General features: G+C 36.7%; 1 protein-coding gene across 1 annotated transcript in view; it reads left to right on the top strand.

Annotated features, from left to right (window-relative positions):
- Dach2 (dachshund family transcription factor 2) overlaps positions 1 to 25,491 on the top strand; it is a 579,439-nt gene that overhangs the window by 48,730 nt on the left and 505,218 nt on the right. The window lies entirely within an intron of this gene.

Below are 25,491 nucleotides of genomic sequence, written 5' to 3'. Positions count from 1 at the left end.
TTAAGATATTTTAACTATTTACTTATTAGCAATTTAATTAATTTATTGTCATTTGTGGGCATTGACCTCAGGGCCTGGGCATTGTATCAGAGCTTTTCTGCTAAAGGTTAATATTCTACCACTGTGAGCCATGGCACCACTTCTGGTTTTCTGGTGGCTGATGGGTGATAAAAGTCTCACAGACTTTCTTGCCATGGATAGCTTGGAATTTCTATCCTCAGATCTCAGTCTCCTGAGTAGCTAGGATTACAGGCATGATCCATCAGCACCAGGCTTATTTTAACTTTTTAAGATCATTCTCAAAAGTCCTCTGTTAAAAGTGCATTATACACATACACACAAAGGTAATAAAATGAATCCCACTAAACACTTTTTCTAAAGGTAGAGAGGACAGAGCAGGATAAGAGACTATAATAGATGGGTGAATTTGATCAAATTACACTGTACTTTTCTATGAAAATATTATAATGAAACAAATGAAACCCTTATAAAATTAATTTTTGAAAATATAAAAAGAAAGTGAGGATAAACATTTAGTCCAATAATAGTACCTATAAAGGATAGACTGGAGGTCACTGGAAATGCTAACCAAAGTGCAATTACTTGCCTAAGGAAGTCAGCAAAGACAGCTTGCGTCAGAATGGTCCTCATTTTCTGATTTCAATTCTTGATATCCAGGAGTATGTATGTATGTCTGTATTTATTTATTATTTATCTATTTATCTCTATATTTATTTATTTATTTATGCCATTGCTGGGGCTTGAACTCAGGGCCTGAGTGCTGTTTCTAAGTTATTTTGCTTAAGGCTAGCACTCTACCATTTGAGCCACAGCTCCACTTTTGGTTGTTTTTGGTGTTAGTTGGAGGTAAGAGCCTGACAGTCTTTCCTGTCCATGATGGCTTCAAATTTTGATCCTTACATCTCAGCCTCCTGAGTTGCTAGGGTATCAGGTGTGAGCCACTGGCACCTGACCTCGTATTCACTTTTTTTTAACAAGCTCCTAATCTTGCTCTAATTTAGTAGATAGTATTGGAAAATCATCACATTTCTAAGCAAGAGTGGAGCAGGGATATGTGAGTGGAATTGGGGAGAGAGGTTATATAAAATAGAAGGGGATATGTCTAAGGGTCATGAAAGGATTGTGGCCAGGTCCAGGTAGTTCATGCCTGTAATCAAATCTACTCAGGAGCCTATGATCTTGGGATTGCAGTTCAAAGCCAGCCTGGGCAGGATGGTTTCTGAGACTTTTATCTCCAATTAAATCACAGAAAAAGCCTGCAGTGGCACTGTTGCTTAAGTGATATATTGCTAGCCCTGAGGAAAAGGAGCTCAGGAACAGCACCCAGGCCCATAGTTCAATCCTCAGTACTGGGGGTGGGTGAGAAAGGCAGCACAGGGAGGATTGTGGAGGAGGATGGGGGAAGACTCCTGGAAATGTAGAGAGAAGCTCAAACTTTTAAGTCCTTAATCTGATTTGCAATTGTGCTGGTGACTAGCTGTTGCTTGTCTACTTCCTTAAGGGGATGTTGAATTAAGCAGATGCAGAGACAGATTGAAGTATGAAGGTATGAACTACCTTACACAAGGAACTAATGGTGAAGATCTGTTCACATCTTCTGGGCAAAAGTCAAATAGATATCTTGCAATAAAATAAAAAAACTTCAAGAAGGCAGGACCTGTGTTTGCTTCAAATGGAGAAGAGTGCTTGTAACAGATTAGATGAATTAGTTGTCCTGTAGAAGATGAGTGCTGTTTTTAAGTCTTTGTTCTAGCTCTTGTTAAATGAACAGTGTTTTATAACTTCAACAATACACTCTTCAACAGTACACAGGAAACTGCTTCTCTTAACTTTAACTTCATTCTTGTTCACAAAGTTTTCTGCATCCTCCTCTCCTTTCCAGTTTCTGGTAACTCACTATTTTCTCTCAACTTTTATGATATGAATTGTTTTAGATTTCACAATGAATTGTTTTAGATTTCACATATGATTCAAATCATGCATTCCTTATGTTTCTTTGCTTGGCTTATTTCACTTACTACTAATATGTCTACTTCCATCCATGCAGATGTTAGGATTTCATTTTTTTTATGATTGAATGGTATTCTATTGTGGTTATATACCACAGTTTTTAAACCCATCTTTCAGTTGGCAGACACTTAAGAAGCCACAATGAATCTGAGAGTACAGATGGCATTTCAACATTCTGATTTCAAATGTTTCCAACATTTACTTAATGATATGATAAATGCTTGATAAGACAGATGTGCTTACCCTGGTATGAATACTCTATAATGTATGCATTTGCTGGAATATTCTACAAATACATACAATTATATATGTCAATTTAAAATTCAATGAAAGCTTTTTGTGATTTTAAGCAATGATACTATTACTGTAGTTGATGTCTAAAGAGGCTAGGATATGCATTATAAAAGTAAGAGTTGTTTGGGTGCATTGCTATTTCTTTTTTGTTGTCAAGGTGATGTACAGAGGGGTTATACTCATGTAAGTAAGGTAGTAAGCTATTTCTATAGTTTCCAAAAGTGCCTTCCAGGAATGGGGTGAATACTGTTTGCAAAGGCTTGATTTCAGTGGTAGTTAGGTTCTTTGAAACCAAACAATTAATCCAGGAATATTATGTACTAACTATGGGTTTGTGGATTAGTCCAAGGATATTAAATATGGATTAAGTTGTTTCAAATGACTTGCAGTATAGAAAAGGGATTTATTGAAATTCAGATGATTAGTACATTATCTGAAAGGCATTTGGTAATGTTTATTTACAGTTATTGTTGTTATTGTTATTATTATTAGTGGTAGTGTTGAGAATTTAACCAGGATCTTGTACATGCTAAGTATTCCTTCTATTGTTGTGCTATGCCCCAAGCCCAATATAGTACACCTTAGCCAGTAGGTTGCCTGCCTGCCTGCCTGCCTCCCTCCCTCCCTCCCTCTTTCTTCCTTCCTTCCTTCCCTTCCTTCCTTCCTTCCTTCCCTTCCTTCCTTCCTTTCTTTCTTCCTTCCTTCCTTCCTTCCTTCATTTCTTCCTTCCTTCCTTCCTTCCTTCCTTCCTTCCTTCCTTCCTTCCTTCCTTCTCTCTCTCTCTCTCTCTCTTTCTCTTTCTTTCCTTCTTCCTTCCTTTCTTCCTTTCTTCCTCTCTTTCTCTCTTTCTCTCTTTCTTGTTGGGGCTTTAACTCAGGAATTGGGCACTGTTCCTGTACTTTTGTGCTCAAGGTTACTGCTCTAACACTTGAGCCACAGCTCTACTTTTGGCTTTTTGGTAGTTAATTAGAAATAGGAATCTCACAGACTTTCTTGCCAAGGCTGGTTTTGATCTGAAATTCTCATCTTGGCCTACTGAATAGCTAGGATTATGCACGTGAGTGACCAGTACCTGGCTCCCAGTAGTTTTCTTATTGATAGTACTTAAGAACCTCTTTTACAAGCTAATGTACATTATGTTTACACACATGCAAGTGGAAAATACAACAGAGATTTCCAAACTTTTGAGAGTAAATTAGTTTTCTTTTTCAGAGATTTTTTTTGAGATTGCTGTTTCTCAAGATCTAGTTTGGAAAACAATATTTCAAGGCCTTGAACTCCAACAACAATCAAAGTCAATAGTCACTATGATGCTAGTTCACAGTGTAATTTCTCCCTAAGTTATTAAAAAAAATTGAACTGAGTCTGGGCGCTGTCCTTCAGCTCTTTAGCTCAAGGCAAGTGCTCTACCACTTGAGCCACAGTGCCACTTCCCATTTTCTGGTGGTTAATTAGAGATAAGAATCTTATGGAATTTCCTTGCCTGGGCTGGCGATCCTCATATCTCAGCCTCCTGAGTAGCTAGGATTACAAGTGCGAGACACCTGCACCCTGCTAGTTACTCCAATTTTATTACAAAACCCTTAAAGATTGAACTCTTAAAGACCCAGAAGAAAAATATCCTTAGAGTAAGGGTTGTGTGTGTGTGTGTGTGTGTGTGTGTGTGTGTGTGTGTGTGTGTGTGTGTGTGTGTGTGTGTGCCCGTTCTAGTGGTTGCTCAAGGCTAGTGCTCTACCACTTAAGCCACAGCTCCACTTCTGAGAGAAAGAGAGAGAGAGAGAGAGAGAGAGAGAGAGAGAGAGAGAGAGAGAGAGAGAGAGAGAGAGAGAGAGAGAGAGAGAGAGAGAGAGAGAGAGAGAGAGAGTCTAACTAGTTAATTGGAGATTAGAATCTTATTTCTTTCCTGCCAGGACTGGCTTCCAACTGTGATCTTCAGATCTCAGCCTCTTGAATAGCTAGAATTAGTGGTGTGAACCCTTGTGCAGAGTAAGGATTTTTTTTTTTAAACACAAAATCAAGAAACTGGAGGAAGATGCACCTGAACACCAGGGAGGGCATCCTAAAAACCTCTCAAATGGTACTATTTAATAATTGTCTATTTCCTACTTAAAAGATGCTCCATGAAGTTGACTTTATAAAAAAAATGGAGGATTTGTATAGGGGGATAATTGCACATATAGCATAATTTTCTCTTCATCCATATTTGTAAGGAAGGCAACTATAAATGATTTTATACTCCTCATCTTATGAACAGATTTGTATTCTAGCTCTTGGCTAGATCAAAATTATTTAAGAATGATTTGAAAGGTACTGAATAATAGTACCATTATGAATTATTTATTCTCTACTTGGGAATAGTGAGTAAATCCTTTTTCTTTTTGCAGAGTATTTTATTTCACTCAATTTAACACTTTAGTTCAGTAATAGATGTGTTGAGTGAATGAAAAGAATGTATGAATGAATAAAGCACATACTGTATATAATGTTCTATTGTAGAAAATTCCAAGCTAAGACTTAGTTTTCCATGATCAAAACTTACTATCTTCTACTTACTCCAAATCAATACATTTATGCTTTACAAATTCTCTTACCAGATCTTCATAAAAGTTTGTGAGTTTGTTGGAGCATATTTTTCTCTCATGTTATAAGGAGAGAAAGTGCCTTGTCTGGGATCCTAATGTTAATAAGTTACAGAATAATTATCCAAAGATATTCTATGTAGAAATCTAAACCCTTATCAATTTCCTTCTAAGAAAGTGTTGCTTATGAATCACACCTAAATTATTCTGTCTGGTCAGCGCTGCCTGTGAATTTCTGCATTTGGTCTATATGTTCAGCTTGTTCTGAAGGCTTTTTCAGTACAACATGTACTGAAAGGACTCTTATCTCCCATTAACCACAAAAAATCCAGAAGTAGAGCTGTGATTCAATTGGTAGAGTGATAGCCTTGAGCAGAAAAAGCTCAGGGACAATGTCAGCACCCAGAGTTCAAGCCCAAGAACTGGGAAAAAAAAGTAAAAGAAAGAGAAAATAAATAAACTACATTTCTTGGATTTTTTTTGTCCTTCATGAGGCTTGAACTTGGGGCCTGGATGCTGTCACTGAACTCTTTTGCTCAAGGCTAGTGCTCTACCACTTTGAACCACAGTCTGGCATTTTTGTGGTTAATGGGAGATAAGAGTCTCATGAAGGACTTTCCTGCCTGGGCAGTCTTTGAATTGGGATCCTCAAAACTCAGCCTCCTAAGTAGCTAGGATTACAGGCATGAGCCACTGGTGCCCAGCTGATTTCTTGATTTTTATATCCTCTTACTTAGTGTTCTGTTGGCAAATGCTGAAGAATAGACTTCACTGAGAATCTTTGGCACTCAATGGTATCTTTGTCTCAGTTTGTTTAGTACATTCACTTCTTGTAGTCCATGAGCAAATATTGAACAATATACATGTTATCAACAAAATATTTCTTGCAAGTGCTCTTTCACATACCTAAATTCCAATCCCCTATAGACTGCCTGTGTAAAATATAAAATGATTTGTAGATTTTTCTGATGATAGGTTAAAATGGAAGTATATTTCATTACACTCCTGGGGACTGCATCATGATACAATAGAAAGACACCAGAAGCTAGATTGTGGATGTATTCAAGTCATGACTTACAAATTTACACACATGTAATTTAACAGTCATTTAGTCTTATTGAGTCTCTTTCTTGTCTGTAAAATGGAGATAATATAAAGCATCCTGTGTGCCCCAGTAAATGTAACTTCTTTTTTTTTCCTGGATGTTCACTATGAGGGACCAACTTACATCACTATTTTCTGACCCAGAGCATTTTCTGCACACTAAAAGCACTTCACTGGTGTGAAAATATAAAAATGCTTTCACAACATGGAATATGTGGACTCATAGTTTTAGAAGGAAAGTTAGGTCAAGTTTTGAGTAAAACTCTTAAATATTTATTTTCATTTTTAAATTAATAATGCCTTTTTATTACTTTATAAACCAATGATTATATGACCTTGGATATTATAGTCTGCATATAACAAGGGAAGATTGGTAAGTAATATATTGTTAGTTTTCACCCTAAGCTCTATGGTTGAGCATGGGAGATTTATTCCAATTTCTGCATTAATCATGAAGAGACTAAGGTACCAGGAAGTAAAGTGAAATGTCTTATTTAAACATGAGAAAGTTTTAGTGACAGATACAAGTTCTCAGTTCTCATTTTCTTTCTATTAGGTAGAAGTGGAGAAGTGGATGAATAGAATTCTCACATGTTATACAGTGTAGATCTTTGTAATTTGGTTCCACAGTCATTCACCCAGACTTTGTGCATAACATTGTTTTGGTGCCAGGATCTTTCTAGTATGTGTATTGCATCCATACATTGTTAATTAATTAGTCAGCTGTGGAGCTTGAACCTGAGGCCTTGGGCACTGTTCCTAAGTTCTTTTACTTAAGACTAGCATTCTACCACTTTGAGCCACAGTGCCAATTCCAGTTTTCTTGTGGTTAATTGAAGATGAGTATCTCAGGGACTTTCCTGCCCAGGCAGGCTTTGAACCATAATCCTCAAATTGCAGCATCTTGAGTAGCTAGGACTAAGTGTGTGAGCAAGTGGTGCTGTTTGTTTGTTTTTTAACTACCTCTTTTTTGGCTGCAGAGTTCACCACATATATGCTAAAATACATGAAGAGATGAAACAAAATTCGTACAATGTTATTGCCCATCCGTTATGATCATGATAGAATATAGTGATCAATTTAGAAAACCTAGGTCAGCAGCAAACTTGTATAATTTAAAATAAAACTATTTTCATGGATCTGAGAAATGACATAATTTGATTTTGCTAATAAGTAATGGGTATTAGTGCTGAAAACTTGATTTAAAATTTTTTAATGAATTATGCTTGTAATGAGTTGTTTTTATACTATAAAAAGGAGTAAAATACTCATCCATGTTATAAGTAGTTCTCTGATAAATTTTCTATGCCATAACACTTAAATACTTATTTAAACTTTATTTTAGTATACAGTGTTCTAGTTTTTCAATAATTTTCCTCTGCATTACTTGGTAGAAGTCCTGTAACTTTGGGTTAAAGGAAGACACAGACACACACTTCATTTGACAGGTTAAGCCTTTCAGAGTGCTTCTGTCGTACATTTTTATCAAGTTATTCATATATATTATACATTATCTTTCTGAATATATACATATATAATTATCTATCTATCTATCTATCTATCTATCTATCTATCTATCTATCTATCTATCTATCTATCTATCTATCATCTGTTGTACTGGGGTTTGAACTTAGCCTTGTACTTTTTTTTTTTAATATTATTTTATTTTATTTGAGAACATACTGTACAGAGGGGCTACAATTACATGGGCAGGATAATGCATACATTTCTTACCAAGCATTGCAGCCTCCTCCTTTGTTTACCCTTCACCTCCCTTCCCAGCCTCCCCCCTTCCCCCACCCAATTATACCCCCCTTCCCCCCCCCCCCCCCGACATTGTAAAGCTGGTTTTGACATGACATTTTGTACTTCTCATTGTTGCAACAGATCCACCTGAATCCTTAAACGACTTGTTTGCCCCCATCTCCTCCACATGTCATACTGACATCAAATATAGTGAAAGCGGGGGTTACACTGTGGGGGAGGGACATACAAAGCAACAAAGAAATAATCTTATAAATGCGTTAGAAACATATGCATGAAAGAAACGAAAACATTAAAATACATATTTAAGGGCTCATTTTCCTAACATCACATTATCTGACCTTTTCTGCTTGACTCATACCTATACTAGACATTGCAAATAAGGGAAACCATGGGACCTATGCTTCTTTGGGCCTGGCTTACTTCACTTAATATAATTTTTTCCAAGCCTTTCCATTTCCTAACAAATGGGGAAATGTCATTCTTTCTGATGGAGGCATAGAATTCCATTGTGTATATATACCACATTTTCTTGATCCATTCATCTACTGAGGGGCATCTGGGTTGGTTCCATATCTTAGCTATGGTGAATAGAGACCCGGAAGCACAACAAATCAAAGAAAGGTTGGACAAATGGGATTGCATACGGTTGCAGAGCTTCTGCAGGGCAAATGACATAGCTAGCAAGATCAATAGAAAGCCTACCGATTGGGAGAAGATCTTTACTAGCCATACAACGGACAAGGGTCTCATATCTAAAATATACTTGGAAGCCTTGTACTTTTTAGGCAAGAGCTCTACCCTTTGAGCAATTCTCACAGCCTCCCCACTTTTTTCCCCTTTGGTTGTGTTTTGGATAGTTAGGTGTTTGTACTATGGGCCATCCTTGGAATGACATCCTCCTACGTATTGCCTTCCAGTAGGTGAGATTGTATGCCCTGCCTTGCTTACTTGGTGAAGTAAGGTTTCACTCACTTCCTTTTCAATCTGGCCTTGAGCCTTAATCCTCTTAATCTCAACTTTCCAAAGAGGCATTGCTATTGTGCTACTCAAAGTATATCCAGTTTATTAAAAAGACTAGAATTCCACATATAAATCTGAAAATATCATCAAAGTTCCTGATTGCAAAGAATCTTTTTTTTTTTTTAATTTAGAGTACTTTGTGAGACTTTGGAACTAAGCTTAATCATCTATGTCTGTGTGTACTGGTATTTCAAACTCAAGTGCAGGCAATACATTTGGAAAAAGTCTTTCAGGAGGTTTTATTATTATCTGAAACTTTTTAGAGCTAGTAAGTTGGTTGTGTTAAGAATTAAAAATTAGAATTGATGGCTTATGTTATCAATTTTGTCATAAACTTCCTATTTGACTATGAACATTCAACTTAACATCTTTTATCCCAGAATTTACCTTCTGTAAAATGTGATAATAATATTTAACTGCATCATACAGGATGTTATGAAGCTTAACCTTTCTTTCCTGAGATTCTCCAATATAAAGGACCATAACAATTGTTAGCCCTGCTCTATTCTCCTTGGCGTCTTTGTGTCACAAGCTAGCATAGCATGCATAAATAAATTAGCTGTAGTTAAAGTATTTTGTATGTTCATTTCTCCTTGCTCTTACCTCTCATGGACTTGTTAGAAGGATCATTTACAGCCTCCCTCATTCAAGCTTTATAATTTAATTCTTCTTTAAAATTGTTTTATTGTGATTATAAACATGTTCTACAGAGGGGTTACAGTTACCTAAGTCAAATAATCAGTACAGGTATTTCTTTTCCTTTTCTCCTTTACAATCTCTTCCTCCCTCCCTCCCTCCCTTCTCCCCCTCTCTTTCCTTCCTTCCTTCCTTCCTTCCTACCTTCCTTCCTTCCTCTCTCTCTCTCTCTCTCTCTCTCTCTCTCTCTCTCTCTCTCTCTCTCTCTCTCTCTCTCTCTCTCTCTTTCTCTCTCTTTTCTATTGTAAAGGTGATAACTCAGGTAATGAGTACATTTCTTTTTGAACAGGGTCACCACTTCCCTCATTTTCTCCTACTTTTTCCCTCCCCAGGTTTTTATTTTAGTTTTTTTTTTTTTGTTGTTGTTCATGGGTTTGAACTCAGGGTCTGGGTGCTGTCTTTTAGCTTTTTTCCTCAAGGCTAGTGCTCTACCACTAGCAGCACTTCAAGTTTTCTGATGGTTAATTGGAGATAAAAGTCTCACAGACTTTCTTGCCCAGGCTGGCTTTGAATTATGTTCATCAGATCTCAGAGTCATGAATAGCCAGCGTTACAGATGGGAGCTACTGGCACCTGGCATGAGAATGTTTGTTTTTTGACAATTTCACCAATTTTCCCTACATTCCCCATATCAATTTAATTCAGAACAAATGTCTAGTGAACATCTTCAATATGCTAGGAATTAGATTTAGTGCAAAGAGTTCAAAGATAGTACTCTCCTTGCCTCTGCTTTTATTTTATTTACATTTTTTTAATCTGGGGATTGAACTCAGGGCTTCAGGTTTGTGAGGCAAATGCTTTACCATCTGAACCATGTGCAGCACTCCTGTCACTACTTTTAGAGAATTTAGAAGAATGGACCACAGGGTTCTTCAGCTGGCTCCTTTTGCTCTTGCTTCATGCACACTCTCAGAAACCTAGATATGGACAGAGCCCAACAAAGCATGTCAGTTGAGTTTATTAACGGTGATGTCTACAAGTTCTCTTAACGGCAGGAACATGGGCATACTAACTCTGCAACTTTGCGAATAAGTTTTCTCATCTGTATTCTCTAAAGTCCTGTCTTCTATGATTTTTGTCTTTTTAGCTCTAGATGTAACCATCATTGGTAAATGAGAGGACTTTTTTGGTTTTTGGCCAGTCCTGGTGCTTCAACTCAGTGCCTGGGCTCTGTCCTTGAGCCTTTCTGTGTACAAGGCTAGTGCTCTATGGGCACCTAGCTGGTAAATGGGAGGACTTTTGTTTAACCTCATTAACTAATCAAAATTTATAAGAATCACCAGCACTGGTGGGTCATGCCTGTAATCCTAGCTACTCAGGAGGTTGAGATCTGAATATTATAGTTCAAAGCCTGCTGGGACAGGAAAGTCCATGAGACACTTATCTCCAGTTAACCACCAGAAAGCCAGAAGTTGAGGTGTGGCTCACAGTGATAGAGCACTAGTATTGAGCTAAAAAAAGCTCAGGAACAGCATCCTAGGCCTTGAGTTCATGCCTGACTATGGACAAAAAAGAAAAAAAATGGATGAAGAATGTCTGAGATGAAAAATTTCCTATAAATCCTTGCGTAGATAATATTTTTAAGATAAAGACAGAAGGAAATGATGAGATTGGTGATCCTCCCCATAGACCATTGCAAATACTAATAAGCTCTTTTGCCAAGTATATTTTCTTACTGGATTATATTTTCTTAATTTAGAGGGATTAACTAATGTGGACTTTGATAGTATTGCTCTTTGAAGTATTAAAGGAAGTCAGAAATGAAGTTTTTCATTTTTCAAACAGAGGGCTTCATGTGATTTACTGTATTACTGACATGGGAAGATTTATCTTGCTCAGAACATCTTTATTTGTACTCCTTGAAGTCTTTAGAAAACTCATGCATAATTCTCAGCCACAGATAACAAAGACATTGCAAAAATTTATGTTAGAATCTCTATTTTTCTTTGCCTTTTCTCCATGGGTGAATGGGAAGAGGATTGGGTTGGTGGTAGGTCTTGTCCCATTTCTTTTAGACTAGCCTAGCAACTCAGTGCTTTAGGTTATTTCAAAATCCAATATATTCCAACTTTGGCCTCTGAGAGCTGTAGGATCAGTACATAGCACAATGGAGTGATAAATATAGAATTTTCATTAAGGAGAAGAATATATCCTGTCATTTATGAATTAGTGTTGGGAAGATGCACTCAGCATTACTAGCCTACTATGAGTTTTACATTTGTGCTTCTGAAGATAAAAAAAAAACAGCAAAAAAGTTCACAATGGCATAAATTTAATGTATGTCAACAGTGAGCTCCAATAACATCCTGTAATATTGGGACATTAATTGGATGTACATCCCTTTTGTGCCTTCACAGTGGCTTCCTTGGTAGAGAGTGCTGCTCAATGGTTTTGCATATAAGTAGCCCAAATGAGACTGGAGAAACCCAACTATGAACATTTTTTTCATTTACATTTCCTTCATAATATTTGTTCATTTGTGATCAGAAAAACCTCTAAAATGTCCATTTGATTCAAAGTCATGGTTACCATATATATTTTCCTTGAATGGTGTATTCTCTCAGGATCCCAAAACTATTTTTGTGTTGATACATAGATTTTCCTTTTAGATGTGCAGAATTTTTCTTCTTAGATTATATTCATCTAAAAATAATAATTTGCAAACTTACTTTTTTAAACCCCTTTTGATAGTTTAAACAAACTAAAAAAGTTAAGTAATTAGCTTTTTTTTTTTGCTAGTCTCTGGACTTGGGTTCTGCCAACTTCTGTTCAAGATTTCTTTGATAGAAAATCAAATTAAAAAAGTAAAAGAAAGACAAGAAACACTGACATCAGCTCAAAAGTTTTTTTGCTGACTTTTTGTTAACAAAGCTCTAAATGGCTACTAGTCTTCCACCTGCAATCAAGTGTAATAAACCTTCAGTGCAGAAGTCAAATTCTAGGGGAAAAAAGTTGGAAGCTCACACTTACACCATAAAACCTTGTTTATTGCAACCATCAGTCTTCTAAGATATGCCCCACAATGGGATTGGGTAAAGCCATTACAAGGTGCTGTATGAGTTCCATTTGCCTACAGTAAATAGAATGTCAGAAGTGTCAGGGGGAAATAAATATCGGGCTTGTTAAAAGGGAACAGAGATGGCTCAAAGCATCATTGAAAGGATTGATTTATCTGGCGTGCTGTAATGACTGCAGATGTGGATCTGTTATTCTAGATGAGTAATGAATTTGATGAGCTGATAACACAGGGCCAGGGAGGCCTGGTTTTAATTACTGATGAAGAATTATTTGTGAAGCACCATGATTTACAGAGGTTTGTTCTGTTATTGACAGGTGACCGATGGGGCTTTTCTTTTCTGATGAATCTCCCAAAAAGGACCTTTTAAAAGAAATAATCACAGAAAAAAGTATTTTATCCTTACTCAGAATACAATGAAGTCATTTGAGATCCATTATGAGAGTGGAAGTAACTTTTCTTCTTACATAAAATGCTCTCTGCTTTGGTCATTTGGTGCTTACAAATTACTGCTGGTTTATAGTCTTCTAATGATTATATTTGTCCTTGTAAGCAAGACTTCATTCTGTGACTACTTTTTAGCATTTATTAATGTGCTTCTGGGATTAGTATAAACTGTTGAAGTACAATTGGCTCAAAACTTGTGATGGGTAACGCTGTTCCATTAGGCAAGGGCTAATTTGTGTATTTGGAATTGGGAGTCAGAGTACAGTTTATAGCTTTGCTATTCAGTTGGGCTACTGACCAGAATATTCTTGTTTCTTTTTTTGTGAAAATTTTTTATTGTTATTATAAAGGTGATGTACAGATGGTTGCAGTATTTTTGGTCGTGGGGCTTGAACTCAGGGCTTGGGTGCTGTCTTTGAGCTTGTTTGCTCAAGGCTGTTGATCTACCACTGAGCCACAGTGCTACTTTCTGTTTTTATTGGAGATAAGAGTCTCATAGACTTTCCTGCTCAGGCTGGCTTTGAACTGTTTTCCTGAGATTTCAGCTTCCTGAGTAGCTAGGATTACAGGCATAAGCCCACAGTCCTTGGTTACATATTCTTGTTTTTATAAATGACATAAAAATGTAAATTTAAAAAATCAAGTCAAAGTAACAGTGATCATCTGCTTTCATAATATTAGCTCACTTTCCTTATGTTCAAGAATTCCTCTCAAGGTAGCTAAGTGAAAAATATTGAATATTTGTAGTGTTATCAGTATGGTTTTTATCTTGATCATATATTTGATACAGCAGTTCTTTGGTTATTTGAAATTAAAGTGTAGTACTTTTAGAATTTCATTTGAAGTGTAAATGTAAATGTTTATGTTCCAAAGTATTACTTGCCTGTTTCATTTGAGCTAGAAATTCATGCAGTGCTGTTGTAAACTTGTGTGACAAATACTCATTTGTATATGCGTATCCTGTTAAGTTGATAGCAAAAAACATTAACCCTGTCCATTTATAGATAGTTTAGTTTCCAGTCTATTTAAAATGTCACTAAAGTAAGGAAACATCTGGGCTGCACACGTTCCTAAAAATGAACAGAAATACATTGAATGATATTTCTGAATATAAACTGGTTGGAAAAAATCAGAGATCATATCAGTTGGTGAATTTTATTTTGCAGTGATATCCTCTTTTAATTCTTCGTTTTTATTTTGAAAGAGCTAAAAGGAAGTAGCACTGCAGTATCTTTGTGAAGAAGATAATGTTTTCTGCTAAATTAAGCAATCCAGAACTTTGAAAAGTGTGGATATGTGAATTTTGCATGTCTACATTTGTGTGTATGTGACAAAAAATTATGTGATTTTTTTTTTGGTTGTTGTTGGCTGTGAGGCTTGAACTCAGTGTCCTGGGCGCTGTCCCTGATCTTTTCTGCTCAAGGCTACTTGTCTGAACTTCCAGCCAGAGCTTCACTTCCATTTTTCTGGTGGTTAGTAGGAGATAAGAGTCTCTTGGACCTGCTTGCTTGGGCTGGCTTTGAGACACAATCTCATATCTCAGCCTTCTGAGTAACTACCATTATAAGCATGAGCCACCAGTGTCCAGCTATAGTACATTATTTGTATATTGTTATTTAAAGGTTAATGATCTGAGTGATTTAGATGGAATTTTTAAAACAAATGTAGCTATTTTGGAGTGAATTTATGACTTAACCATATAAAATTATATCATTACATTGTGTTAATTCTATATAGATTCATGAACTCTGATGTTTGTGATATAGCAAGCCAGTTGAGTGGCATATTTTTAAATTGGTCTTTACTAGCTATCAAGTAGTGATTATAATAGGAATCACTTTTTGTCAGTTTGTATTTTCATTTGGGAAACAGTTTTTTTCTTGTATTTTCCACTAGATTGATTTATGTCTATAAACCAAGTAGAGATTTTCTTTTGTGTGCTGGTACTAGGGCTTAAACTCAGGGCCTGGGCACTGCCCCTCAGCTTTTTCATTCAAAGCCGATTCTCTGCCTTTTGAGCTACAGCTCCACTTCTGGCTTTTTGGTGGTTAATTGGAAGACCACCTGTCTAGAAAGTGCCAGGCCCCGAATTCAAGCCCCAGTACTGCCTTTGCAAACTCCCTTTCACTGAGTATTCATTCCTGAATGAATTTATCAAATCCTAAATCAAATATGTCAGTCCACTAATGAAATCTTATTTCTGTATAGCAAGGAGACATTTCTTTGTTAACTATAAAAACTACATTCAAATTTTATAAATATTTCAGTTAGCATATATGATACGTTGCAACAATCAAATAGTTCTGTTGTAGTAGTGGATAGCATGGACAAAGGAAACATAAATGTAACAAGATTCAAATATCAGAAGAGAAATGTTTTTTTTTTTTTTGTCAGTCATGAGGCTTGAACTCTGGGCCTGAGAGCTGTCCCTCAGCTCTTCAGCTAAAGGCTAGTGCTCTACCACTTGAGCCACAGCGCCACTTCTGGTTTTCTGGTGGTTAATTGGAGATAAGAACTTCACAGACTTTCCTGCCTGGGCTGTCTTTGAACCTCGATCCTCAGACCTCAGCCTCCTGAGTAGCTAGGATTACAGGCTTGAGCCACCAGCGCCCAGCTGAGAAATGTTTTTTTGAATACCTGTTTGGTAGATCTTAGTTGTGATTGACTTGAAAGTTGAATTTGATACTACTTCTGGGGCTTTTCAGTAAGGATTTAGAAAATATAATGTTGAATAGAGGGAACTAACAGAAGTGAATAGCAATACTTATTATTGAAAAGTAACTGGATCAAAATAACTATGCATGGACTTAATCAATATAGCCCCGAAATACAAACTTTTGCCTGTAAATAAAGTATTAATAGTAAAAGCATAAAGAGAAACAGAAAGAACTGAAAAAATACGAATTAAATATAGTAAGTAAAATGCCATAGAACCATTCTACTTTTTAAATGTTAATTTGCAGATCATGCTGCCCCATTCTACTCTTTCACTCTTTTTTTTTCTGGTTACTTCCTCTTCCTTCTTTTTTGGTGATACCAAGATTGAACTCAAGGCCCTGAGCTTGTTAGGCAGGCACTCTACCACTTGAGTCACTTCACTAGACCTCTTTTACTTTGGTTATTTTCAAGGTAGGATCTCATTTTAACTTAAGCCTGCTTAAATTGCAGTTCTCCAACTGGTGCTTCCTTGTATCACTGGAGATGACAGGCATGCACCACCTTGTCCAGCCATTAGTTAAGATGTGAGTCTTGCAAACTTTTATGTCTGGGCTAGTCTGATCTATACTACTGATCCAAGCTACTTCCCAAGTAGCTAGGAATACAGGCTTGAGCCAAGTTTTCACTTTTTATGACAGAATCTTCCCATGTAACCCAGTCTATCATTGAACTCATGAACTTCCTGCCTCTGCTTTCTGAGTGCTGGGATTACATATGCATTTACTTTTCTTTTTTGAATATAATAACAAAACAATTTTTCATAAAAATGTCTCTTCATGAAATAAAGCATTTACTTGTTAGGAAAGTAACAAGCAAGCTATAAATTATTAATAAGAAAACCATAGAAAATATTATTTAACAGTCTAAATGTTTATAGTAATAACTTGAGACAACAATAAGGATTTATCTAATGAAGGATGAATTCATTTGAAGAGTATATGAGTAGCATATCAAATTGGAAAAATGCATGAAATATGAATTGTCAATAATTAAACTACACAGTGAAATATATGAGCTTGGACTGAGAATGATAAAAAGAATTAGAAATATGAAATAGAGTGATTGAGGACATTGCAAAACTAGTAGAAATGCTAGATTAGAAAAAGGATTAAAGATTTAAGATTAAAAACATCATGGAAGAAATCAGGCAGATGAAGAAGGAAAGATATTGTGGAAAACAAAAAAGCACAAGTTCTACAGGTAACATGAAAACATATTAGGTTGTACAACAATGGGGGGAAGGTGAAATGGTGATAAAGGCATTTCATTAATGTAACAGTATTCCATTTTAGGCTTCTTAGTGGGATTGTATAATTGTCTACCCTCTAATTCCTGCACTCATACTTGCTCCCAAATCTATTTAATATTAATATTCCATTTTAGTTCAATTTCCTCCTTTTATAAATGTGGAGAGTGTTAGAAAGGTCAAAGACCATTATACTGTGTATTACAGATATGAGATCATACAAAGCAAAACAAGCAACAAAGATACCTGAATTCATTGTACCTCAAAGTCATGGAAACCTTCAGTTACTTGATTATAATTCTTTGATAATTTTATTGCTTGCCATGATATATTAATGTTTTGTATTCATTTTAATGATTGTTATCCAAATAGTTTTCTTAAAATATCTTAAATCATCTTTCAATTGTTGGAAATGTCCATCTAATTTGTCATCAGTTGCATTCTTGTCACTTGGAACAGAGAAATTCTAGTATATTGGTTGACTTTTAAGTAACTGATGAACACGTTCACATTTCATGTATAGTTAATGCTTTCTGATAAGCTTTTTTATAGAAGTTCAATGATGGATAATCAAACTGGAGTATACAATTATGAGAGAAAAAACAAATCTTTGGGTCATCAACTGCAGCTGACGTGAAATTCTGAGATTCATAAAAGGCCAACTTACTCTCCCTTCCTCATTTTTTTCTTGTGATTTCTCATTAGGATAGGTGATATGAGATTCTAAATGGTAACATTTGAATAAGGGTAATTGACTTTTATATTGCTTATCATCAACATCACCCATAGAAATATGGTTCATTATAGTCAATATTTGTGCTTTAAGGGAAGAAATGCTTCTGTAGCCTCACCAATTCTGGATGTGTCCCAAGGTTGGAATTATTGCCAATGTAATAGAATAAATTTTAAAATTCAGTCTGGTCCAGTTGGCTCTCACATCTTTTTTTTTTTTTTTTTTTTTTTTTTTTTGTGGGTGTGTGCTGGTACTGGGATATGAACATGGGGTTTTCCTGAGCTTTTGTGCTCAAGGCTGGCACACTTGAGCCACAGCTTCACTTCCTGCTTTTTTGGTGGTTAATTGGAGATAAGAGTCTTATGGACTTTCGTGCTCGAGCTGTCTTTGAACCGAGATCCTCAGATCTCAGCCTCCTAAGTAGTTAAGATTATGGGCATGAGCCATTGGTTCTGGGCTTTCACTTCTTTCATGCCTGATTGATCCCAGGAAGTGTTTTGAATGTCCATTAAATGCTCATTGATAAAAATAAGATACCTGAGTGGTTTTTGTATTTTTTACTTGTAATAAATTGTCTTAAAGTCATATATGAAATAGGCAAACTACTGCACCATATTGTGTATCTACTGTTTATTTTGGTGGTAGTGAGGTTTGAAGTGAGGACTTTATGTTGTTAGACACTCCAATGTTGAGCCATCCCATCAGCCCTAAATATCAGTTTTTAAATGAGCCATATGTACAAAGTCATATTATGAGTTGATGCAATTAAAATGTTCTTTATGCAAGTGGGTACAAATATATTAACTGAAATATGATAGATTCAAGAACTCAACTACTGTAATTCCTTAGAAAGATAAAGTAAAAACCCAACAAAATAAGAGCCAGGAAATTGGCACTTGCTAGGGATGGAGTAAGGCCAAGGAGAGAGGGGTAGATAAAGAGAAGGAGTGGGGAGAATGCAGTCAAAACTGAAATGCATATTCACAAAATTCAGAAAAGTAAGAGAAGGGATGGGATGGGAGGGGTGAGTGAGAAGTGCTGAAAAGGATGATATTGATCAAGATACATTGCATTTGTAAACTACATTGTTAATTGTCAATCCCTTTGTAGAGCTTCTTAAAGATAATAATAAAAATATAATTAAAATAACAAAATACTGGTCTTCATGAATTATTTTTAAATGGGAACATTTCAAGAACAGATTTTTTTTGAGAACAGATTTTTGTGGTAACAATTTTTGAGAAAAGATTGATTCTAAAGGACTTATTACTAAACCACTTATTTTGTCAGTCATGGGGCTTGAACTCAGGACCTGGATGGTGTCCCTGAGCTTTTTGCTCAAGGCTAGCAGTCTACCACTTTGAGCCACAGCACTTCTTCTGGTTTTCTAGTGGTTAATTGGAAATAAGAGACCCTGAGACTTCCCTGCCTGGGCTTCCCAGATGAATAAACTACTTTTAAATACAAATATTTATAAGCTGAGTGCTGGTGGCCCACACCTGTAATCCTAGCTACTCAGGATGCTGAGATCTGAGGATTGTGGTTCAAAGCTGGCCAGGGCAGAAAAGTCCTTGTGAGTCTAATATGTCCGATTAACCACTTAAAATCCGGAAGTGGCGCTGTGGCTTAAGTAGTAGAGCACTAGCCTTGAGCACAGAGAGGCGCAGGGACAGTGCCCAGGCGCCGAGTTCAGGCTCCACAACTGAAAAAAATAAAAAAGAATTATAGAAATAATGATGTCAGATTTTGCACATTTAGTCTTCGGGTAAACTCAGTAATAAGGCTTGAAAGCAGGGCCTTAATATTGGCAAGCATACACTTTACCCTTTGCGTCTTGTCTCTAACCCTTTTTGTCTTTTTTAGGGCCTTTCACATAGGTAGAATGACAGATGTTCCCCATTATGCCTGCCTTATTGATTAAGATGGAATATCACTAACTTTTTGACTGGACTAGGCTTGAACCATGATACTTATTATATCTGCCTTTTGAGTAGCTGAGATTGCCTGCCTGAGTGAGCTATCACAAGCCCTTCAACAATAAATCTTACATAATAAAATTTAGGAACAAAGTTAAGACATGGAATATCATTATATTAAAATAAAATGTTAAGTTGGGTGCTGATTGCAGTTTGAAGCCAGCGCAGGCAGGGAAGTCTGTGAGGATTTTTTTTTTTTGAGTCACAGGTAGCAGAATTTCTCCTTTTATTATCTTTAAGTAGTTGTACAGAAGTTTTTTGATTGAGTATGTCAACATATGCTTCCATAAATTTTTTATCTTTAAGTAGTTGCACAGAGGAGTTTGTCATATGAGACTCTTACATTCAATTAATCACTAATAAAATGCAATAAAATAAAATAAAATAAAAAAGCCAGAAGTGAGATGTGGCTCAAGTGGTGGAGTTTTTTCAAGAGAAACAACCAGGGACAGGGTCTGGGCCCTGAATTCAATCACCAGGACTGGCTAAAAATACTAAATGAGAATTATAGTACACTACTGAGATTTAGTTCTTGCTATTTAATTTTTTTGACATAGAGTATTTTTTGGGGGGTTCCAGTTGTGGGGCCTGAACTCTGGGCCTGGGCGCTGTCCCTCAGCTCTTCAGCTCAAGGCTAGTGCTCTACCACTTGAGCCACAGCGCCACTTCTGGCTTTTTTCTTTTTGCTTATGTGGTGCTGAGGAATCGAACCCAGGGCCTCAGGCATGCAAGGCAAGCGCTCTACCACTGAGCCACCTTCCCAGCCCCGACATAGGGTATTTTTATGTATCAATATGGTTTAAATAGAATTACAATTCAAGCACAGACTGGTGAAATTTGCGTACACACATGTACATACACCACTTTAAGTGTAATTATAAAATAAAAATGTATGTACATCATTTGTACAATTTTATGACTTGAATGTATGTAAACAACTATGAAACTATTATTACGATCATGGGAATATATATATATATATATATATATTTATAAATAACTTCCACAAGATTTCTCCTAATCTTTTGTGTATTCATGTGTATGTGCATATATGCATGTGCATGAAATGGGCACACATATTATTGCATGTACCTGTGTGCATGCTTGCATATGCATGTGTGTATGTGTACGTTTGTGAGTATGCATGTATGTGAATGCACATGTGAATGTATACATATGTGTATCATGTGCGTGCATGCATATGTATGCATGTAGGCATGTGTGTGAAGAGCTTGAGATCTAGCCTTTTAACAAAGTTTGTGTACAGTGCATTCTTTTTCTTATAGGTAGTATGTTATGTATCAACTTTCTGGAAATAGTTTTGTGTAACAAAAGTGTATCCCCATTGAACAACTGCTCATTTCTTTCTATGCTCAGACCCTCGCCACTGCCATTCTGCTCTTTTCTACTATGAGTTAGATTAATTTAGATACCTTCTACAAGTATCATATGGCAGCACTTACCTTTCTGTGGCTGGATTTTTTCACTTTGCACAATAGCTTTTGAAATCTATGTGACAGTATATTACAGAGTTTCCCTCTTTTCAAAGGGGAAGACATACAGTGGATGTCTTCTGAAACACATTTACTTTGTTCATCAATTTTTTTGGGGAAGATTCATGATCACATTGTTATATATGCATACTGTGTATATGAATCCTATTTACCTATAATAATGTCTTATCCCCCCTTTCCTCTTCTACTGTCCCTCCATGTATTCCTCCTCTTTTCATGTATTTTTTTCTATTATATTTATATTCTACACATGATGGAAAACATGCTCTCTGTCTGTCTGTCTGTCTACTCTATATCTGTCTACTTTGTTGTATTTTTCCATTGGTGAACATTTAGTCTGTCTATCTTAGCTATTGGGAATAAAACAGGAATATAGAATCTTTCCAAAATGATTATTTGATTTTATTTTGGACTATATATCCAGAAGAGTGATAATAAGGTCTTCTTTTTTTTTTTTTTTTGGTCATGGAGCTTGAACTCAGGGTCTGGGTGTTGTCCTTCAGTTCTTTTGCTGAAAGCTAATGCTCTACAACTTTGAGCTACAGCACTACTTCTGCTTTTGTATTTTTTTTTGGAGGAGAGGTGCTTAATTGGAGATAAGAGTCTCACAAAGACTTAGCGGTTTCTTAATAGGGCTGACTTCGAGCAGCGATCCTCAAATCTCAATCTCAGTTTCCTGAGTAGGATTACAGGCATAAGCCACTGTTGCCTGGCTTGGTCTTCTATTTTTATTTTTTAAGCCTGAATACTGTTTCCTATAATGTCTGTAGCATCTTACATTAACATCAACAGTACATAAAGGCTTCAGTTTCTCCATATACTCAACAACTCCTGTTGGAAATAAGCCAAACCGTGAAAGATATGTATGTACATATACATACATATGCAACACATGTAAATGGACAAATACATATGGCCACAAAAGTATATGCATGCAAAGCTATAGGTATAAGGTAAGATCTCATTGTGTTTGTGTGTGTGTTTGCCATCTTTGGTCTTGAACTAAGGGCCTAGACACTGTCCCTGAGCTTTTTTTTTCGCCTCAAGGCTAGTGTTCTATCACTTGAGCCACAGCTCCACTTCTGGCTTTTGGTAGCTTATTGGAGATAAGAGTCTCATAGATTTTCCTGCTCCAGTGGAATTCAAACTATGATCGTCATATCTTAGCCTCCTGAATAGCTAGTATTTGCAGATATGAGCCACTAGAAGTTGTTTCTCACAGTGGCTTTTGTCTGCACTCTATTTTTCCTCATTATTAGTTGAATACGTCTTCATATACCTGTTGAGTATCACCTTCTTAAAGGAAGTGTCTTGAAAAACTGTGAAGCAAGGACACAGGATGACCCATTGCAACAATGATATTCACAGGACAGTATACTGGAAATGAATTTTGGAGTGTGAGAGGTGGGGGAGGGAAGGGATAGTGGGACAATAACAAGGAAAGGGATAACAATGATTGACAATGTACTCATTACCTTATGCATGTAACTGTAACCCCTCTGTATAGCATCTATACAATTAAAAAATTCCTCAAAAAAAGGAAGGAAATGTCTGTTGAAATATTCTGCTTATTTTTAAACTGGCTTTAATTTTTTTCTACAAGCCTTGTGCTTTCTATGAAGCAACCACATCTCCAGCACTTTATTTTGCTCATTATTTTTGAGTCAGGTACTTGCTTCCTATCTGAGCCTGTGCCTGGGCTTTGATTATCCTATTTAGCCTTCTTGTATATGTGATGACTGGCTGTAAAACTATGCCCAACTTATTCTGTTAAGATGGAATTTTGTAGACTTTTTCTCTCTGGGTTGGCCTAAAACCTTGATCCTCCCAATCTCAGCCTCACACATTGCTTAAAATGACAGGCATATGTCACTGTATACAGTTATGAATTGAGAAGAGGTTTCATGAATTTTTCTGTTCTGTTTCTTTCCACTTCCCATTTTCAGCCTTCCAAGTAAGTAGGTTTACAGGTGTGAGACACTGGTGCCTGGGTGTAGTGTCTTTTTGTTTTTCTTTTTTCTTTATGGCCATTGAGTTCATACACATATATTGGTTATTTGGGTATTCATCCCTCATTAGACATGTTATTTGAGAATTTTTTTGCCATTCCATAGTTAGGCTTTCTCTCTGTTATGCTTTGTTCCTGTTTGCAGAAGCTTTTCTAATTTTACCTAGTTCCACTTTTCTATTTCTTTTCTTTTCTGTTTTTTGCCAGTGCTTTGTAATCTTGTCTATGAAATCATTGTGAGGGCCAGTACCTTGATCCTCATTTTTCTTCTAGGGATTTATACTTCTAATTCTTGTGTTTAAATATTTGAGTTGAAGTTCTGGGAAGGTGGCTCAGTGATACAGTGCTTGCCTCACATGTATAAGGCCCTGGATTCTAATCCTCAGCACCACACAAGCAGAAAAGGCTGGAAGTGGAGTTGTGGCTCAAGTGGTAGAGCTCTAGCCTTGAGCTGAAGAGATGAGGGACAGTGACCAGGACCAGAGTGCAGCCCACACGACTGACAGAAAAAAAAAAAAGAAAAAAAATTGAGTTGATTTTTGGATATAGGGTGTGATAAAAGTCTAGTTTCATTTTTTCATTTTCTTGCATGTGGTTATGTACTTTTCCCAGTAGCATTTGTTAAAGAGGTTACTCTTGTACCCCTGCATATTCCAGGAAGCATTGTTGAACACCAGTTGTTTCCGTATATCTGGGTTGACTTCTCTGTTCTATTCTATTATTCCAAATTTTTGCCTTTATGCCAACACCATCCTGTTTTATTGTTTTTTTTTTAATTTCAAAATCATACATAAGAGGTATTCATTCTTATTTTTCTTGTTTTCATTCTTAAGATTGTTTTGGCTAGTTGTGGCTTTTTGTGGCTGCACATGGGTATTAAGATAGTTTTTCTTTTCTTTTCTTTTTTCTTTTTGTTGGTTGTGGGGTTTGAACTCTGGGCCTAGGCACTGTCCCTGAGCTCTTCAGCTCAAGGCAAGTGCTCAACCATTTGAGCCACAATGCCACTTCTGGTTTTCTGGTGGTTTATTGGAGATAGGAGTCTCGCTGGGTGCCTGTGGCTCATGCCTGTAATCCTAGCTACTCAGGAGGCTGAGATATGAGGATCATGGTTCAAAGCCAGCCTGGGCAGAAAAGTCTGTGACTCTGATCTCCAATAAACCACTAGAAAACCGGAAGTGTGCTGTGGCTCAAGCGGTAGAGCCCTTGTCTTGAGCTGAAGCGTGCAGAGACAGCCCCCAGGCCCAGAATTCAAGCCCCAAGACCGACAAAAAGAAAAAAGAGACTTCAAAGACTTTCCTGCCTGGGCTGGCTTTGAACTGCAATCCTCAGATCTCAGCTTCCTGATAGGCATGAGCCACCGGAGCCCAGCTTAGGGTAGTTTTTCTATTCCTGTTTTTGAAAAAATATCTCTTTAGGATTTCATTGGGGATAATGTGGAATGTTAGGAAAACTGAACTTTTGTTTCTTCTCTCCAACAGTTGGTATGATTATGTTCATTATTTAGTACCATCAATGCAAATTAGAGCAATAGTATATACGTAGGGCCAGGTATATTCATGCGGTAGGGCTGCCAAAACAAAACAATTAATAGATAGCATAAGCACTGCAGACACTAGTGAGTGCTAGGACCAGCTAGCTAGCAATAGAGTGTCAGTTGAGGAACCTCAAAAGACAGATATAATTGCAATGTCACCCAAGGATGCTAAGAAGAATTTAAATGAAGGGAATGCAGTGCTAGTGGATGCAACACAAAGCAGGCTAAGCGGCCCACTTAAGGTTAAGCAACCAAGTGAGTTGGATTAAGGAAAATGGCTACCAATCAGGAACTCATTAGATAATGGGGGAAAAAAGCCTGTGTGAGAAAGTAGCATGAAGGAGAGAAGAGAAATTTTACCAGGTCTGTATAAAAGAATTCAGGTGGCTGGGAAGGTGGGTCAGTGGTAGAGTGCTTGCCTTGCATGCATGAGGCCCTGGGTTCGATTCCTCAGCACCACACAAGCAAAAAGAAAAAAAGCCGGAAGTGGCGCTGTGGCTCAAGAGGTAGAGCGCTAGCCTTGAGTTGAAGAGCTGAGGGACAGCACTCAGGCCCAGAGTTCAGGCCCCACGACCGGACCAAAAAAAAAAAAAAAGAATTCAGTGCATAAGCATCAAAATTGAAAGTGGTAAACAGAAAAAAATACTTAAAAATGTACAAAATGATTTGCATAGATAATATCTAGAGAAGATAGTACAAATACTTGATTATGATCAGATGTAACCTTGCTTTGAGTAAAAAAACACACACAAATGACTACAACTTCAGTTGAGGAAGTGGAGAGAATTAAAAATATAAAAGTTATTAA

Source organism: Dipodomys merriami, unplaced genomic scaffold, assembly GCF_024711535.1.
Source record: "Dipodomys merriami isolate MVZ:Mamm:240054 unplaced genomic scaffold, mDipMer1.0.p SCAF_3, whole genome shotgun sequence".
In the NCBI taxonomy this organism is placed as follows: Eukaryota; Metazoa; Chordata; class Mammalia; order Rodentia; family Heteromyidae; genus Dipodomys; species Dipodomys merriami.
Note: the sequence above shows the minus strand (reverse complement) of the source record. Positions and strands in the feature narration are given on the sequence as shown.